General features: G+C 40.9%; 1 protein-coding gene across 2 annotated transcripts in view; it reads left to right on the top strand.

The window, feature by feature from the left end:
• The first annotated feature begins 824 nt into the window (after positions 1-824).
• Positions 825-14,759, top strand: part of fhip1aa (FHF complex subunit HOOK interacting protein 1Aa) — a 34,164-nt gene continuing 20,229 nt past the window's right edge. Inside the window, exons 1-2 of one of the 2 annotated variants that reach the window (XM_030742411.1) lie at positions 825-1,036; positions 13,542-13,602. The gene's annotated coding sequence lies outside the window, so the exon portion shown is untranslated. Of the gene's footprint in view, positions 1,037-9,130; positions 9,158-13,541; positions 13,603-14,759 lie in introns of those variants that run through there. The other variant, XM_030742420.1, reaches the window with a different exon arrangement.

The raw sequence follows: 14,759 nt of genomic DNA, 5'->3' as shown, positions 1-14,759 counted from the left end.
TCTCACTGGAACCAGAGCCAATGTTGTCAACATTTCCCCTGTAAAAGTTCCCCTATAAGACTCTATATAACAACTGGAAATTATGGGTTGTAGATACATTTGCATCTAACTTCTTAAACTGCGCCTAAACACATCTTTCAATCAAGCATAAATGGAGGTTATGTCTCTTCCATAACTCTACAGTATAATTTCAGCTGGAAATCACAATGATTATGATCCCACTGGAGATGTGGGTGGATTTAGACATGCTGAAGGCCGAGGCCTAGTTTTATACAAAACTGAGGAACTCAGGGAAGAATATAATATGGAAAGTCATTATACAGCACGTATCCTTAGTGAATTTGCTGCCTTTTTTTTTGCCCCACAGGTGGTGACTTCAATTTTAAAACTGATAAATAAGGCGAGCTTCTCTCAAATCAGCCGATTCACGCAGGTCTTCTTATGCAGAACGAGATTAAACATCTGGAAGTACGATCCAGAGGTTGTCTCGGTCCTGGAGAATTAGTGCCGTGGGAGACGGTTTAAAAAAGTGATAGCGTGGAAAGTACACACACAGCTGACATAATTAATTTATAATATTAGCAACAATTTTGGGAAATAACAATAACCAAACTTTAACCATGGCTCTCTAATCTACTGTTTCTGAAAGGATTTACAGGCTACTTTTCGGACATAAACGCCACTCATCACATTTTCAGGCGTTTATTTCTCATAAGGCAGAAGAAAAGAGAGAGAGGGAAACACCTTCTTCAGTGGAAGTGGGTCTGTTGTAGCTGTTAGTGGGAGGAGCGACCAGAAAAGGATCAGTGTGGGTTCACCTAAGTGTGCGCCGCCGGTCAGGTTAGGTAGCTCGGTTATGTACAGTACAGGCTACCTCCGTGTACTATTTCTAAAGCGGGACGGCGTGGAGCTGTGAAAAGCGCGGATATTTATTCCGTGGAGGTCAGAGCGAGTGCGTGTCTGTGGTTGGAAACCAGCTGCTGATCGTCACCGCTGTGCGCTCTTATCCAAACGGAGGATTTGTGTGAGTCCGACGGTAAGAGAGAAGAAGGGAAGCGCAAGTTCGACGGACAGCATTTGCACTGGCTTGTCACAGTTGCTTAACTAGTATGTTAACTTAAAATTTGAAAGTGACGCTTGTGTTTTTTTTTGCTTGTCACAGCTGCAGACTCTGTGACTGACATGTGCGGGTGGGTGGAAGGGTTGGGTATCTCCAAACTGCGTTTTTTTTTTTTTTTCTGTTGGGTTTACTGGGGGATACCCAGGATCACGGCGACAAGTTTGCATCCTTGTGACGTTAGAGAAGTGAAAAACTGAGTAACGTTTTGCCTCGTTTCCTCTTTGAGTACTTGTGTCCGACCGTAGAAACAAAGTAGACCCACCCTATGTCTAATCATAGTTCAGTGTAGCAATAAAACCAGCCAATGCTTCATAGCAAGTTTGCGTGTCTGGTTACATAATGACGCAGTAACTTCGTTACGAGATAAATATTGTATCCACGTGCTGCTGCTGTGGTTATAAAAGTTAGATTATGGAGCTGCAGATACCTGTCCTCATCAACCTCCCAGCCTGCTGTTTTCTAAGCTTTGAACTCAGGTATCCACTGTCAGGGAGAGACTGTACTGGTGTCGAGTTACCTGCAAACATCGTCAATATTTTATGCGTCATTCCTGTGCAGGAGTCCTATTCTACCTGCCAAATCAATGTTTTGTTTCCCTCCCACACAATCACTTGATATAATCGGAGCTTTTAAGGTTAGACTTCAGCAGGGAAAGATGGCAGTCATGAGCTGGTATAATTTCTGCGCTTTGTTGATGCACGTTCTCTCTCTCAGTAGAGAGATGGAGGACTTTGCTCAACCTGAATCTGATGTTTGTGCACCCGGTTTGTAAACGTTTTAGTTGGATATTAAAATCTCAGTAAAAGATAAATATTTCAAGCATTTTTGTCAGCCAAATGTCTCTTTATTTGAGCTTGAAGGGGTTGAAGGGGTTGACCAAAGCTTTCAACCAAAGGCCGCTGGTTCAGGTGAAAAGTATGGAATTTTTGTATTGTTCACACAGGTACAACTAAGACTTTATATATAAACTTAGCAGAAAAATGAAGGAAATTTGTGTTTGGTGGATTATTTCTCTGTTGTAACAGTGCTTCTTGGCAGTAAATCTTATACCGTTGAAAAGCCATAAGTGGTGCCACATTTGTAAGGAAAATACATTTGTGGGTTGTGCAGCAGAGTCGAGTATGTGGGTTGTGCCCATGAAAAACTTGCCAAATCTTCTCCGCCAGTGCCAAACAGCTAATGAATGCTAACTGGTGCGTGTTTGTGAACTTCAAAGATCTGAATGCATTCGCCCGCAGATGTATTTGGTGTTTTAGATGATGGCATTTGCCACCTCACACCCCAGTAAATGGCCCTGTGTTATCATGTGACTGAAATGCCATACTTGGGTTATGCAATTTTTGGCAAACCTCTTGATCTTTATTTTGAGGACAAGTGTCCTCTTCAGCCGTCTGCATGTCATCATCAGATGTGGCTGCTGTGGTCACTGAGCTGGTCTTTAAAATGCTCTTCATGTGGATCCAGTTTAAAGGTGTCTAGCACGCAAGTGGTGCCCTAAAACCACACTCAGATCACAGCTGGATTCTCTGTATGGATGCCATTTAAATAAATCAGGGCTCATCTGTAGTATTGTCACTTTAAATATATATTCAGCAGGGGCTGTTTATTACAAACAAGCAAACAAAAAAACAGATGTAGTCACTGTGATGTCAACTGGTGATGAAGCCTCGAGTTGAGCATTTTGGGTGTCGCAATCTTGGCTTTTTGAAACCAGACATCATGAATGAGGGGTGGGTCTGACTTGGAATCAAAGGGTCACTGCATGCTCATACCGTAGTGATTTGCCAATCACAAAATGGTCCCGCCCCATCATGTTGTGCTTAATAAATGGTAACTGGACTGGTTCTCATATAGTGCATTTCTACTCGAGCACTCAAAGTTCTCTATACAACAACAAGAATTAAAACTAGTCATCAAAATTAATTTTGCTACAAAGGCGTCACCACTGATGGAAACCAGAAAGAATGCAGCTTTAAGGCACTTCAGCACTAGTATTGCTTTTGGCTGTGCCCATTATGTGTATATGTAAGTCTATAGCAGGGACTTCAAACGGTGGCCGTTGGGCCTATGGCCCGGTGACCTTCCTTCAATCCATCAACGTGTTTATTAGATCCCATTCCTACTGGACTGTTCAAAGAAGTCTTTCCAATTATTGATGCTTCAATCTTAAAAATGATCAATCTTTCTTTATTAGTTGGCTATGTACCACAGGCCTTCAAGGTGGCTATAATTAAACCGCTACTTACAAAGCCTTCATTTGACCCAGCTGTTTTAGCTAATTATAGGCATTATCTCCAACCTTCCTTTTCTCTCAAAGATTCTTGAAAGAGTAGTTGTAAACCAGCTAACTGATCATCTGCAGAGGAACGGTTTATCTGAAGAGTTTCAGTCAGGTTTCAGAATTCATCACAGTACAGAAACAGCATTAATGAAGATTACAAATGATCTTCAGTGGACTCATCTCTGTGTTTGTCCTGTTGGACCTCAGTGCAGCTTTTGATACTTTTGACCATAACATTTTATTACATGCCATAGGCATTAAAGGTACTGCACTGCTGTTGTTTGAATCATATTTATCTAATAGACTCCAATTTGTTCATTAAATGGGGAGTCTTCTTCACACACTAAGGTTAATTATGGAGTTCCACAGGGTTCTGTGCTAGGAGCTATTTTATTTACATTATAAATGTTTCCCTTAGGCAGTATTATTAGAAAGCATTGCATACATTTTCATTGTTATGTAGATGATACTCAGTTTACCTATCAATGAAGCCAATTAGTTAACCTGCAGGAATGTCTTAAAGACATTAAGGCCTGGATGACCTCTAATTTCCTGCTTCTAAATTCAGATAAAACTGAAGTTCTTGTTCTCGGCCCCACAAATCTTAGAAACATGGTGTCAGACCAAATACTTACTCTGGATGGCATTACTTTGGCCTGCAGCAACGCTGTGAGGAATCTTGGAGTCGTTTTTGACCAGGATATGTCCTTCAATGCACATATTAATCAAATATGTAGGACTGCTTTTTTGCATTTGCACATTATTTCCAAAAACATCCTTTCTCAGAGTGATGCTGAAAAGCTAATTCATGCATTTATTACTTAAAAGCTGGACTATTGTAATTCATTATTATCAGGCTGTCCTAAAAGCTCCCTGAAAAGCCTTCAGCTGATCCAAAATGCTGCAGCTAGAGTACTGACAGGGACTAGAAAGAGAGAGCATATTTCTCCCATATTGGCTTCTCTTCATTGGCTCCCTGTTAAATCTAGAATAGAATTTAAAATTCTTCTTCTCACATACAAGGTCTTGAATAATCAGGCACCATCTTATCTCAAAGACCTCATAGTACCATATCACTGAGTGTTTCTTTTCATTCACCTTTTTTAACTCTGTTTATACACCACTCTGCATTTAATCATCAGTTATTATTAATCTCTCTCTCTCTTCCACAGCATGTCTTTTGTCCTGTCTCTCTCCCCTCAGCCCCAACCTGTCGCGGCAGATGACCCCCCCTCCCTGAGCCTGGTTCTGCCGGAGGTTTCTTCCTGTTAAAAGGGAGTTTTTCCTTCCCACTGTTGCCACGTGCTGCTCATAGGGGGCTGCTTTGATTGTCTTTACCTTACAATATAAAGTGCCTTGAGGCGACTGTTTGTTGTGATTTGATGCTATATAAATAAAATTGACTTGAATTGAATTGACCAGAGTTGGTCCACCAAAGCCTCAAATTCAGCCCACTGGACAGCTTTGGAAAATGTGAAGGAGATTTTGGACTTTTCATTGTATTTTCTTATGTTTTGCAGCTGAAAAAGACCTCCTCCATGGCCATTCATATTACACCAAAGTAACCAAGTAAAAAGATAAACATTTAAATGGCACAAAAGTTTCTGTTTTTCACTGCCTACAATAGAAATTTCCCAAAAAACCCAAAACAAAAATGTAAAAAAACTCAGACACTTCTTTTTTTTTTCTTCTATTAAGATATCTCAGGGATTCAGTGCATGATGGAGCTTCTTTACACTGACAGGTCTGGCCCACTTAAGGTCAAAGTGGGCTGTATGAGGTCCGAGATGTAAAATGAGTTCAACATCCCTCATCTCTTGTTTTCTGCTTGTTCTCTGCTGTAAAGGATGTAAAAATGTGAGGTTCTCATGATGGTGGATAATTTGTTTGCTGTCAGTCATTTTTGTCAAAGTTTCTGTTATTCAAGACTGTTTTACAGACTCTTGCTTAATGCTGTCCAGGTGTATGCAGTTTAATGCCTGTTGCTTATAATTGCTTATGAGCTGTGGGGGGGCCTGCCCCTCTCTCTCTCTCTTTCATCCTGACAACTCAGCAAGAGTGCAAGTGAAGTTTAAACCTTATGAAGAGTTTGGAGCTGTTTCTGAGGCATGAGAGGAATGTGCAGTTAATCAGTCATCTGTAGTTACTGCTGATGTTCAGAGGGGGGGCTCAAGCAGTCCAACGATGTGTTTGGCTAAGACCAGTACTCAGATCTGCAGCCAAGACCGCTGCACACAGGATCTGTTAGTCTGTACTGCAGCATGCTAAACACTGAATAATAGTCATACTGATGTGATTTAGATGTATAGCTTCAGGTCACAAGTTTGTGATTTGCCTTACCCTGCTTACTGGTGCCTCTGCTGGAGCTTGGATGTTTCAGTAGATGTTTTGTTAGTCAGTCTGAAAATACTTGACAGGAAATTTAAGCAGAACAGGGTGCTGTACGGACCATCTCAGCAAGTGTTTATGTGTGTTTTCCCCCTTTGCCCTCCGCGAACAAGCTGGCTCAGCTGTCCCGTGGTTGGGATTAGCCCCACCTTCTCCTCTCGTGTCCTGACGCAGACCCTGAGAAATGGCTTCATGAATCAGCAATGGCAGCAGTTAATCTGAGCCTATTTTTGTGTGAGTGTTAGGTGAGGTGTTAGTTTGCCACGAATGGTGATGGAACATAAATACATAACCTACTGAACTGGCTCAGAGAAAAATATAAAGCTAAATTTATGTCTTAAGCACACAAATAAGACGGTGGGGCAGGAGGTTTAGGTTAGGTTAACTTGCTCCCTCAGTCTTTCCATTGAGCATTTTGATACTGCAGCATTTCCACTGCTGGCCAGCTCGATGTACTAAATGCACAGATATGGGGAGTTTTAATTCTTCTTTTTGTTTCTCAGCACAAAACTGAGTACAATTATGTTCCAAATTTTTTCTAAAACCCCCTCCACAGACTAATGGTTCACTGTTAGTAACATATGTGGTTTTGTCCTATTTGTTGTCTAGGCTCTATTCCAACTGAGAGAAATGCACCTGCTTTCTCAACAGACTCTTGTAACTGTGCAGTGAAACTGATACACTGTCACCCAATCTGGTTGAACCACTTGTGTTGTCCTGGAATGAACTGGGAGGAAGGTTTTTGCCTATGGAGTCAGCAGTTTGCACTCTGCTATAAAGTTGAGTTATTGTGCAGGTGTAGAGGCTAGAATTTACTATTCTGACAAACAGCTCCCAGGGCATACTGTTTTGTTTTGCATCTCTTTTGCTTTGAAAATTATGTGGAAACAAACAAACAAACAAAAAAATAGTGTATAGCAAAAGTGCTCAGGTGGTTTAAGGCTAAAGTAATAATAATAAATAATAATAAATACATTTTATTAATAAATAATTTCCCCCTTAACTGAACTTGTTTGGAAGGAAAAGAAAATTGAAGTCTAAAAGAGTGAAAATTGAAAAGTTCTAATGCTAGCTGTGAATGATCTCTTTTTCAATGGGCTCCATTTTTGTGACAAAAATGTCTTTTCATCCACTTGGTTAATTGTGTCAGTGCGGTGCTGCAGCGTGCTCTCATCTGCCTGATAAACATCTTCAAAGATGCCTTGTATCTTCTTCCCTCTCTTCCATCCCACATGCAAACATGTCTGTTTTATCAGGGAGTGAGATGCAAACGAGCTCCAGAGGAAGCAGGAGGAGCAGAGATAGGATATACCCACACAAAATGTGGTTATCGCTGACAGACGCCTATTGTAGTGTGATGACAGGCTAAAGTCTCGCCATGCCAACAGGAATGATGTCACCGGCCCACATACAATGCGGTAATAACCTGTGAGGGTCAGAGGGAAAAAAAAAAAAAAAAAAAAGCAACAAAAGTACAGAGGACGTGTGTGCTGTAGCAAACTCGGGACAGATAATTACCCAAAGGGGAATTTTTTACTATTGGAACTGACAGAATAGATGCAAATTCTTATAAGCAAAACTTAAATAATTAAAAGTGTAAGCTACAAAATTAACCTGTTAAAGTGAAACAGGAATACTGTGGGAAAACACGTCCAGAGGCAGCACCTTGTACTCTGCAGCTCAGCTGGCAAATGCTGGAGCTGTGATTTGTAAATATGATCAATGGTATAAATAACAATGGTATCACAATGAGGCAATTCTGCGATACTTAATACAGTCCATCGTCATCTATGATACATCATATTTGTGCGAAAAAAAAACAAACATAAAAAGGCAAAAAAACAGGAATTAAGTGTTTATTTCCTGCACTGTGGTGTAGTGTAGTCTCATCATTATGTCATAATAAAGTACTTATAATATTGTTTAACGCTAATGAATTAAGTGTCCAATTTACTAATCCCCCCTTGCCAAATTATTTAAGTTATGCTCAATATATTAATTAAGGAATCATAAAGAAGTCAAAGGGAAATCAGTTTAGTGTGTGTGTGTGTGTGTGTGAACATTTTAAAATGTATTGAATTTAGAAGCTAAAACATATTTCTGTCTCAACACTTTATCCCACACCTGAGATGAAGCTTACCAAACTTTAACTCTGTGGGGCGTGACCGTGAATAACATTCACAGTGTTATTCACGGTCACGCCTCGCAGCCTGAGTGGTGATAATTCGGTGAACGCACATACTGCACATGCATCGACTTGCGCACGTTCAGGTGAAGTATGACTTCATTCCTCATATCAGTGGCAGAAAGTGGGATACAACCTTATCTGTCCCCCTCTGATATGAAAAGCTTTTTCAAGCTTTATCTCTTGACTCTAGACTAAGAGTTGCAGCATGTGACTTACGATGACCTTGATTAAAACAGGGTGTCTTATGTCCTCTGGTCAGTCTCTGTTAGTTTTATCCCGTCTGCATACGGCTCCTGGTTTTAAGTGGTATTTTCCCTTCAGGCTTTAGGTACTGCTCTTTAATATTGATGCCCCCCCCCCCGCTCTCCTCTTCTCCTTTTCTTTTCTTCAAGCTAAAGTGATCATCTGTCTTTGGATGTGTAGATGAATCTCATCTCGTACACAGTTGTGCGTGTGAAAATCCACAGACGGGCAGCAAAGTCATCTGCTTAAGTGAGACAGTCTTAGCTCGTGAGTTAGTTACGACGTTGAGATGCTGCTCGTGCACGAACCTCTGTTTAAGTTGATTTCTCCTCATCTTTTGTGTCTAACAAAGCCAGAAATGCCCATCAAAACGGTAATAACGATGTAAAGATGTGATTTAAGCTTGACTCTCCTAACGATGATTGAACTGAAGGAAACGATCCGCATATAATGAATTGCTTATCTTCCTTGATTGGATTAGCGAGGAGTTTAAACACTCAGAACAGACACTATATTCCCCTTCAGCGGCTTCACCTGTAGGCCTAAATATTTCAGCGGCTGCTATCACTTTAATGGGCCTGCCTGTCTCCGGGTTGCCATGGTCACTGTGAGTTCCTCCACCACCTTGGGTTGATGGGAGTTGACTGATGAGGAGAAATGAAACTCACCTTTAAATGCCACTCATTTTAAAATAAAAGGCAGGTTTAGAAAAGAAGCATAATGAGTTTTTTTTTTTGTTTTTAATTCTCAGCTGATCAAAGCTCTGAAGTTTAAAACTTCTGTTTAGCGAGAAATATGATCGTTACGCCGAGTTAAAGGTGTGTCCCTCCTTTCAGCTGTTTGCACAGGACACACCTTTGTGTATGAAACCTTCTGGGATTGCAGACAGCTGACAATACCAAAACCAGATCAGAAAAAAACGACAAAAGGCCTGGAGGTAAACATTTCTTTCATTTTTTTTTTAACTTTGTGTTTGTTCCCACCAGTCTGTGGCTGTCTATTATTTTGATTCTTTAGAAACTGATCTCATTTTTCATATTTACCTTTGGCGTGCTGCTCTGTAAGGTACACCATTAATAAAATATTTTCACTGAATAGAAATAATGGATGTCTAGTATTCAGCTGTGCCTGTGTCGTGAGATTAAGTCATTATTTAAACCTGTACAACCAAAGGTGCAATGCTGTATCTAAAATGGGTATAAAGGAGATGAGTGTATAGCGGGTCTCAAATCCTGTCGCAGGATTAACTCAGAGAGATGGACAAACATACGGTCAATTTAGAGTCACCATTTAACCTAACTGTGGGAGGAAGCTGGAGTACCTGGAGAGAAGCCACACAGACACAGGGGGAGCATGCAAACTCCACACAGACTGGATTGAAACCTTCTGGCTGTGAGGTAACAGGGTTACCCACTGCACCACTGTGCACTGTTCCTACTTCTTAAGAACACAACTTTCAGATACTGTTCATCTGCTATAGATAGTTTATTATTATTTTTTTTTTTAGGCCTGCCACTTCCTTTTTTTTCTTCTTTTTTAAAGGAAGTCCAATCCACACACTGCACACTGTGCCAAGATCATGGCACGTTTTCAGCTGATAGCTCTTTGAGAATCACCCTGTTGGTGCAAAAATACAATTTTATGCCTGTCAAACTGTGTTGTCCTTCACATTTTTCATAAGAAATGGAAATAAATTATGTTTTTTTTTTTTTTTGCAACAGGCTACTAGTACCAGGGTTCCTAATAATGGTTGTTTGCTAAGTTGTGTCTAATGTGTAGACACAACACCAGTTCATCCCTTGAGTTCGGTGCCTTTTTTATGCTGGAATGATTCATAGATGAGTGTTAAATGACTTAATAAACAAAAACAACATTTCTCTGAAAATTGTAAGGTACAAGGACTGGAACCAAGCAGCCAGTGTCCAAAGAAAAAGACCTTCAGAAAGCCTGGAGAACTATTGCTCAAGACCACCTTAAAAATTTCTAAGAAAGTCTGGCTGCTTGGAAGGAAAATATAAAGAAGTGAGGGGTGACTCAAGACTTTGGCACAGTACTGTAGAAAAGGAAGGTAGCATCCTAGTCTTTCTGTCCTCCTTATTATGTCTGTGACTCTGATGTGGAAGCAACAAAAAATGTGTAATTATCAAATTGCCGTAATTGGATAGTTGCTGTAGAAACTATTTCAGAACTAGCTCACAGATTCTCACAGACACAAGATGTTTTTGAGAGTCTGTGTTTTAGCCTTTTTCCGTCTCTACTGCATTTCAGGTTATTTTGAGCAAGCAGAGCAGCGACTTCTAGGTAAGAGTGGTCTCTCTCTCTCTCTCTCTCTCACTCTCTAAACAAGACCATGATGTAGGTCATGATTTTTCATAATAGGCCTAGAACTGGATTACTTCAAAAAGCACATTTTAATTCTCAGAAAGAAGTGGCTTTGTTCTTCTGTTGTGCCCAGACGCTCACTGGATTGTTTGGAGTATTAGGTGAGTAGAAGGTGCTGGGTCTCAGTCTCCTTTGTGGTGTTTTGAGTTGCTAAGTCCAAGTCTTGACCTATTTGGTTATTAATAGGTCAAGAAACTTGCTGTACCAAATGGAGATTTGAGGGCAAATTGTTGCGGGTGTATTGTTGTCTAAGAGCAGCTAATCACTGCTTAAGCTAATCTTACAAAGTTTTACCCCCTGACAAAGGAACAAATAATTCTGAAATGGGAGCTTTTTAAAACTTCCTGTGTATCAATAAGTCAGACGGCTGCATCAACATGGTGACAGCTTAAAATGAACTTGTGAGGCAATGATGATGATACACAAGAGAACCAGGCAGTGTGACATAGACAGGGAGCATTGCAAAAAGACTAGACAATGGACAGGGTTCAGAAAAATGTAAACAAGTTAATCCAGAAATCCTTACACACTATAATACAGGCTACTGTATTCTTTAAAATAATCTTACACTCACATTGGAAAAGCCTCCGGATATAGTTCCATATTTTCTTTCCTTGTACCATCAGTACGCTAAAATTAATCCTCGACTGTCTTTTAGACATAAACTGCAACAGTTAAATTATCTAATGTATCTAAAGAGTCTACTCTTACCATGAATCATATTTTACATATGAAAGCAGCTTGAGAGGGTTAGTAATACTGGAGAGAAATTAAAAAGTGAAGGTAATGACTTACCATTTCACTTTCAGCTGTTTAGCTGAGATCCATTTGTGAAACTGGATGGGATGAGAGAAGTGTGGCTCTGACTGAGAAACTGTGGCGGTGCATTTCCCCGATTTATCCTCCTTTTTAACACAAATGGGAACTATAATTTACAAGATGAACTTCATGAGTTGACGACAAAACCTCAGAAGGAACATGAGGTCACCAACAAGGGAGCCAAAGTTTTTTTCTCCCCTCATAGACTTCTGTGCAACAGGGCTTTTTAAAAAAAAAAAAAAAAAAAAACCCAGAGGAGTTGCCCCCTGCTGGTCATTAGAAGAAATGCAAGTTTAAGGCACTTGGCCATTGGCTTCACTTTGCAGACCATCTTTTATACACAGTCTGTGGGACAGCCTGATGTTGCTTCACTGTGTACGTGTGTGTGTGTCTGTCTCTCTGCCTCTTATACACACCAAACATCAGCAGGTGATAATGTTAATTAGCCTGTTAACCTGCTGGAATTAGCGTTGATCTCAAAATGTGACCAGAATACTTAGAGACAAAAAAAAAAAACAAACGCTTGTACATTCAGATGGACACTGTTTATTACAACTTTTAAACTACCTCAAACATATTTCTGCCATGTTTTCTGTGTATTAATTGACATATAGTACAGTGTAGTGGATGTATTAGACAGAGGATGTTAAATATGGAGCTGCCAGGCAGGAGGAAAAGAGGAAGACCACAGAGGAGGTTCATGAGGAGGAGGAGGACATGCAGAGGGTTGGAGTGACAGAGGAGCATGCTAGGGATAGGGTGAGATGGAGGCAGATGATCCACTGAAGGCGACCCCCCCAAATGGAGCAGCCAAAAGGAGAAGAATCGACTACACTGACATGCGCTAAAAGTCAACATTCACCATATATTGCCCAGCCCACTTAGCTGATTCACTTGTTTTAAATGTATCATTTTACATACCAAAGATTTATGCCTCCATCTTCACCTCACAAAATGTAATTAATGCCTTTTGATCTTTTTAGGAGGTCTGATTACACAGCACTGTTATCACTCCAGTTATAAGTGATTAAATGATAGCACCCATTCTTGATTCAACTTTTTACAGTCGTGCCTGTTTGACCAACCTGGCAACCGCATTGTAATATCTGCTGTAAGCCCATAAGTGGGGAAAATGAAGGCAAATTTGGAGCAGCTGTGAGCTTAATAATTAATTACGAGGCTGGCAATTAAATTTGTAAGCACCTCCTGTCCACAGGTTGAACAAAACTGCTTCCCGTGTTATTTTTATGCAGAATGGTTATGTGGCTTTAAACGGAGTGTAGCCTAATAGATGGTTTGTATAATGTGCTTCCGGGGGGGTGGAGTGAGCCAAAGACGAGTCATCCGACACTTGGTTTGGTGCTTTTCTGAGGACTTATGCATGTACTCGCCCACACACACACACACACACACACACAAGCACACACACAAGCACACACCCATCACCTCCATCTCCCTCTGACTCTTGCTGTTTACACGACATCACGCTTTAGGAAAGGTTACGTGGTTTCCAAGAAAAGCACATTTCTGAATTGCGTCTCAACATGAAGAAAAAGAAGCATGCAGCTTTAGAAATTTGTATTCTAATGTTCACAACTAAAAGCCAGACCCTGAGCGTTTTAAGGCTGCTGTCTCAATGACGTGTTTTGCGTGATGGTGCCAGAGAGGGCAGCTGGCCTCTCACAGCTATGGACGGCAGTTGCATCACAGCACTAATTGGAGAGGACAATAATGTTGTTCTTCTATGAATTAGGAGTCACAAGCATGTGACAGAGATGAATTCTTACAGAAATATTATGTGCTGCCATACAGTATGCTTAATCTTTGTCTTACATGCACTGTTGGAATTTGTACTTGTATCTCCTCATTTTCTTTAGACTTTCTCTCAGCCTGTTTTTCCTTTTTACTCCCTCCCACTCTTGCTTTTCCTTCCCTTCCCTCGCTCCCTCCCTGTAACCTCCTCCTCTTCATCTCCATCCAACTGGTGCTCAGAGCCGCTTACTCATGTCCAGTCACTTCCCACCATGCCTCGCCTCTCACAGACACTCGCTTCCTGCTCCTCTCTTGACATATCTTCACAGCTCTCTCGTTTCTTTTTTTTTTTTTTTTTTGTGCAACAGGAGGAGAATGAGGTCCTTGTCTGCTTAGTGACCCGTGCCAGTTAAAGATGATTCCCGTAAGGTAAGAAATCATGCCAGCATGCACTCTCCACACTGCTTTCGCATTCCTTCTCAAGAATCTAACCGGCCTGGAGTCCCCCGTAACTGAAAGCAGATGGAGAAAGGCTCACTTTGCTAGGCAAACTAACGTGTATGGGTGGTGGAGATGTTTCTATGAGGTACTGGGGCAAAGGGGGGACACACATAGAGGCTGGGACTAGAAGTTGTAAATTGGGCCCCATGTTGTGCAGCTGTTTTGTGTTTTACAGTTGGTCCCCTGTGGTGACAGAGTCCATATCACCCCAGGTATTGGAACTGCTTGACTTGGGCCTGTCATTGTGTTAGTATTTACAGAAAAACACACTTTATTATGTCATTGTGTGGCTGCTGGAAAATTTGTTTGTTGCCGGGCTCCAGGGGTAGCTTGTTAGTCAGCTGGTCCATACTGAAGTATCTTAACAGCCAGTATGCGTGTTCCCAGTAATGAATCCTAAAGCTTTAACACCACGACTTGTCAACTCAAGCGGACAGCTACTTAACAGGTAAAACATTAAGTCATAAGACTGGATCATTGGCTTGGGTCTTTTAAAGAAATAGTTTCAATAAAACATTCAAACCGTTCTAGTGTGAAATGGCTAACAGAACAGTAAGGTAATAAGATACCTTTGCTGCCTTAAAAGATTGAGCTTGTTACACAATTAAAAATCTTAAAAATGCAATTTTAAAAACACAAATCTAAGAACCCGTGGGCTGCTGGGCTTGTAATACACCACAGGTGAAAAGCCCTACTATTTCTGAATGGCAAATACTAACGTCACCGACACACTGAGCTACAATTGTGATCATGGTTAATGAAGTACTGCAGGATCTCCTCACAGAGCAGCTCTCAGCGTTACTTAGTATATTGCTGGTGTTGTATATTAAGTGCAATCAGTTTATCCAGTAAAACTGATTTTTAGTTCAAACTACTGTCCATGCCTTCGCTGCGGAGTCTTGTTTTTCAGTTGCTGAAAATTGAAAAGGGATCCTATTATAGTTGCCACAAGATAAAAATTGTCAGCGCACACAGGAAACAGGATCTGTGTTACATCCTGGTGTCCTTTCTCATGAAGCGCAGGCCTGTGCAGTACCTGGAAGCGTATTACAGTGTAGCAGAGAACTCATTTTGCTTTGGTCATG

Source organism: Archocentrus centrarchus, chromosome 1 (assembly GCF_007364275.1).
Source record: "Archocentrus centrarchus isolate MPI-CPG fArcCen1 chromosome 1, fArcCen1, whole genome shotgun sequence".
Lineage (NCBI taxonomy): Eukaryota > Metazoa > Chordata > Actinopteri > Cichliformes > Cichlidae > Archocentrus > Archocentrus centrarchus.
The sequence above is the reverse complement of the archived record's forward strand: the minus strand, read 5'-3'. Positions and strand labels throughout refer to the sequence as shown.